At 40.4% G+C, this 4,758-nt stretch overlaps 1 long non-coding RNA gene across 1 annotated transcript in view; it reads left to right on the top strand.

The window, feature by feature from the left end:
* The window catches only part of LOC112137451, an 8,307-nt gene extending 4,353 nt beyond the window's left edge, over positions 1 to 3,954 (top strand). Inside the window, exon 3 of the long non-coding RNA XR_002917541.2 lies at positions 3,303 to 3,954. This is a non-coding gene — a long non-coding RNA (uncharacterized LOC112137451). The remainder of the gene's footprint in view (positions 1 to 3,302) is intronic.
* Positions 3,955 to 4,758: the final 804 nt, after the last annotated feature.

The raw sequence follows: 4,758 nt of genomic DNA, 5'->3' as shown, positions 1-4,758 counted from the left end.
CCATCCATCCATCAACCAGTCCATCCATCCCTCCATCCCTCCATCCATCCATCCATCCATCCATCCATCAACCAGTCCATCCCTCCATCCATCCCTCCATCCATCCATCCAGTCAGGATTTAGTGAGGAACCCTAATCATCCCGACCACAGAAGGAAGTGAGAGAGGATTTTCAAAACAAGAAAAAAGAGGATTTCCACCGTTGCCCCCATGAGGAGAAAGTCTCTAACAACAAATAGAGTTAGTGAGGGGAAAATGTATAGATCAGGGAAAAATGAATCCAGACTTACAGTTAAACTTGGTGGTTTAAGGCTCATCCACTGGGAAGGGGAGCACGGCATCCAGTAAGATCCTCCAGGAAACGTTCCTCAGAGAAAGTTCCTCTCCACACGTGTTGGGGATGAGCAGTTCAAAACAATCCAGAGTCCAAACAGAAAAAAGAACAGCTCCAAACAAGAAAGAAAAATCCTCCACCAGGTCAGATCACAAAAAAATAATGAAAAAGAAAAAAATATATATATCCTGCAGCAGCAGTATATATGTAGAGGTGAACTGGTGAGACATATGGAGCACAAGAGAAAAAAAAACCATCCATCCATTTTCCAAACACACATATTCCCATTCAGGGTCATGGAGCCTATACCAGCTAGTGTCAGGTAAAGTTTAGGATACCCTGGATGATTCCCCTTCCCATGGGGCCACACAGAGACAAACATCACACACTCTCGAATTCCTATCAAGGGACAATCCAGAGACATGTTCAAGTGTTCACCATAAACATACATGTACATATGAACAAAGTTTAATAATGTTTCTATACAACAAAAGCGATGATGTATGGATTGTGAGTCTAAAGCTTGACAGGACGTGAAGCAGATAAAAGGGTTTTCTTTTAAATAGAAAGCCTGCCAACATCCACACTCAGTAATAACACCTGAATTCACTAGAGAAACACATTAAGATTTCATCGTTCGTGGTTTAATTACTTTTCATCTTTTTGATGTGAAGAATGATATAAAATCACAACGATCTAATTTAATCTCTCGCAATGCTTCTCCGAGCCAGCGTATTTATCTGTCACCTCTGTGATTCCATTTATCCAACGCAGCAAAACAGCTGAATAAACATCTTCTAAGAACTGATTACATATTTTTTTGTAGGTTCACGGTGGATTAAAGCCTGACACGAGCGCTCTGTGAAATCCTCGACAGATTAGATGAAAGTGTCAAATAAATATGGCGAAAAATGAATCTCGCCGTCCTGAGGCCTCCTCCCTGGTGACGGAAGTCAGAAATTTTCATTTCAAAGCATTTCTGCAGGATGACTGAAGCAAAGTTGGGAAAATACAGGTGTGAGAAGGTTTGTGTCCCCAAACCCTCACCGAGAATACTCAACATCTCTAGAGAACCACTCGTGTGTCCATTTCCGATGGGATGGAGTTGATTCCAAACTTCCTGATGTTAGTCCTTATCAAGCCCTCTGGTGATGCTGTTTGGACCAAATGGAGCACCTAACTGATAGACCACAGAGCGAGACGGAGGGGTGGGGGGCATCCAGTAATCAGTTGGTTTTATGGCCTCATCTTAAAACCCTAATGGCTTTCAGACGACGAGGCTGCGTGTCCAGACACGACGTCTGGGTTTCTTCTCTAATAACCGCGCTGGAAAGGATTCCCAGAAGCCAGCTGGCCACGAGACATGATCGCTGACCGATACAAGCCTCTCCTTATGGCTGTTGACAAATGTTGTCACGAGTGGTAGCAACATGCCCCAAATTCTCTGCAGCAGTGCAAAGCAGCAGGAAAAAGACGTCCACACATGGATGAATTCTTAATTTAAGATCAATTTGAATGTATTGGTACATTTGTAAAGGTGAGTCTATAACAGAGGTGTCAAACTCAATCACAGGGGACCAAAATCCAAAACACACTTGAGGTCGCAGCCCAAAACATTTATTGAAGACACTAAAACAAATTTAAAATTGTAACTTTTTAACATAACTATGAATAAAAACAGTCAGGAATGTTATTCCTGAATAAATCAACTCAAAGCTTAAATAACTTTCAATAGAGATACATCAGAAGATAAACTCTTTAAAGTCTTGTTTGTGCTTTTCTTGCTCCAGAATACTCAGATTTCAAATATTAAGTAAAAATGTAGTCAAAAGTCTGATCTTTTATGAGTTTAAAGCACATATTATCTAATGCTGTCCAGAGCTGCACTGGGGTGATCTGGTCTTTTATTTTGAAAGGAACTCATACGGGCTTCTGTCAAAATGATTTAACATGCTAGAAAATCCTAGTTTCTTTTTATATTTCTGTTTTTATTCATGCAACAAAATAAGCATAATTTATATTTATTTTAAAAAAAACATTGTAATAAATGCACAGCAGTGTCAAAATAAGACTCCTTCGAAGTTTTAATCTGTAGAAAAAAAGTTCTTTTACTGTTAAAGGTTGCAGGACTAGGTAATTTTTACTCACAGTTTATTATAAGAGAATGGGTGTAATGTTTTCTTTCCTCTGGCAGAATAATGTTGGATCTTAAGTTTATTGACTAAAAATAAGAAAAATAAGCAATGTCACTGGAAGCATGTAAATCTTCAATATAAAGTGTTGGTGACGTTTCCTATTTTCAAAGTAAAAGTGTTTTTGTAGTTGAAAAAAATCAAGACTGAAGTTCCATTTACTGACATAATTTCTGAGAAAACTAATCTGCTTCAACACCAGAACTTTAGCTCCAGTGTTTACATTCTATTGATTATGTTAACTCTTCAATAGTTTATGTAATTCCAGCTGATTCTGCTGACACAAAAAAACTTTTTGCTTACTATTTCTATGGGAAGTTTAGGCAATGATCAAGAACCTGTTATATTGGAAGCAAAATATGGCTTTTGTGTGCGAGCATATGGCTTACCTGGTACCTTAAATGTTTTTTATTTTATTAGGTGAATTTGAAAAGCATGAACTATACATGCAAAATGTAAGCACTATAGGCCTAGCATTAGCAGTACCACGCATGATATGAACCTCTACAGACTGAGTACCAGCACTATCACCTTTCTAAAAGAAATTGCACATCACCTTTCGTAAACTAATCGAAAGCTTAATCTGTGACCAATCAACTTCTAAAATAATCATCCAAGTTTATTCTCTAGTCTAAAGTCATTTGCCACAGAAAACTGGGATAATCATGTTAGTCGCTTCTTGCTTTGTAGTATTTAAGAGTATTTTTGTTCGTAGTTTGGCTAGCCGTGTCACTTTGTACCGATTCTTTCCGTTTCTCCTGTCCTTCACCCTGACAGAAGACAGCAGCCAGAGGAGAGTCAGCCGCGGCCAAAATCCTAGCTGGAAAGGTGCGGCGCAGGAATTTGGCAGCAATTCCGCCAGCGCTGGTCCACGCCTTTGAAGGCAAAATGGAAACAGGAAACAAAGCCAAGGAAGAAGAACCCGACCCGCTCTGGGATTCTGGATCCAGGATTACTGGAATTGGACATCCAGGAAGTTTTTAAATGTCACGGTCTGCCGGCGTCACTGAGCTGATGAGTTGGCGTTCTGTGGAAGATTTGAGCCCCCCCCCGCACACTCCCACTCCTTTTTGGTGCACAGAAAATAAAATTGATGCAGAAAGAGCGATCATAGATTGAATTCAAATGGAGCAAAAGTGTGCAGAGAAGGCTGAGAATCAATGTCAGTGCTTTCAATTCATTTTCTGCTTGTTTTCTCTGATCGCGCTCCTGCCTGACATGTTGCTTCACCTCTGCAGATGCAGGTTACTCTGTGACTCCACCTTCTTCTGGGTTCTCAGTGTGAGCTTTTAACCAAACAAGAAACCTGGAGAGAAAAAAAGAAATAAATCTGCAGGAACATCTCCTGATGAATTTCAGGACAGTGTCGTATATCTGTGATAAATTGACTTTAATATCAATCAACAGCCGCTGATTCCAAGCAGAGGGAGTGTCTGCCTGATGGGAAAACTGAGCAGGAATGATTCCTGGCAGAGGAGACAATGAGATCTGCAGATAAGAAGATACCAGACGGAGGATGAAGAGGACAGCGGTGATGAAACTGGTTCAAATATGAGAAGTAATCGACAAAGGTTTGCTGATGAGGGTCCATGTTTGAAAATCCACTATATTTTTAAAGGATTAATCTGGATAAAACTGGCCACTCCTTACATTGTTGCTAAAAACAAATGAAAAATAGACCTTGTAAGCAGAAAAACACAAATCTAAAGATAAAAATGTGATACTGTTATATGATTGTAATGTCCATCCCATCTGTAGAAGAGGTAGAGGTTTTGGGGGTCCAGCTTTTACTTTACTTGGCTCCTTTCCACAAATATGGAGCAAAAAATTATTTTTGTTTCATCATTCCATCTAACTTTCTGAGGCTCTGATTTTTTTCTATTTTGATTTAGTCAGTTATGACACCAGTTTTCAGGAGCTGCACCTGTGGGATCTGTCTAAATGACTCCACACCTGAGCTCCATTCGCTTCATTCCCTCTGCTGGGAGCTTGGTGAGTTCCGGATTTCCCTTCTTCTCCTTTTTGTGTATCCAAAAGGGTATTAAAGTTTATTTTTCACCCCACACCTGGGCTTCACGAGACACCTGGGCCCTCCTGACACAGAGTCCGATCCTTAGCTCACCTTTACGGCTGGTTAGATGGCCTCAACCATGCGTACTCACAGATGTGGGCCGAGGACTCTTTTATTTCCCACATGAGCCGAATGTTTGGGAGACGCCGCAAGCCGTAAGTG

This window comes from Oryzias melastigma, linkage group LG11 (genome assembly GCF_002922805.2).
Source record: "Oryzias melastigma strain HK-1 linkage group LG11, ASM292280v2, whole genome shotgun sequence".
NCBI classification, from domain to species: Eukaryota; Metazoa; Chordata; class Actinopteri; order Beloniformes; family Adrianichthyidae; genus Oryzias; species Oryzias melastigma.
The sequence above is the reverse complement of the archived record's forward strand: the minus strand, read 5'-3'. Positions and strand labels throughout refer to the sequence as shown.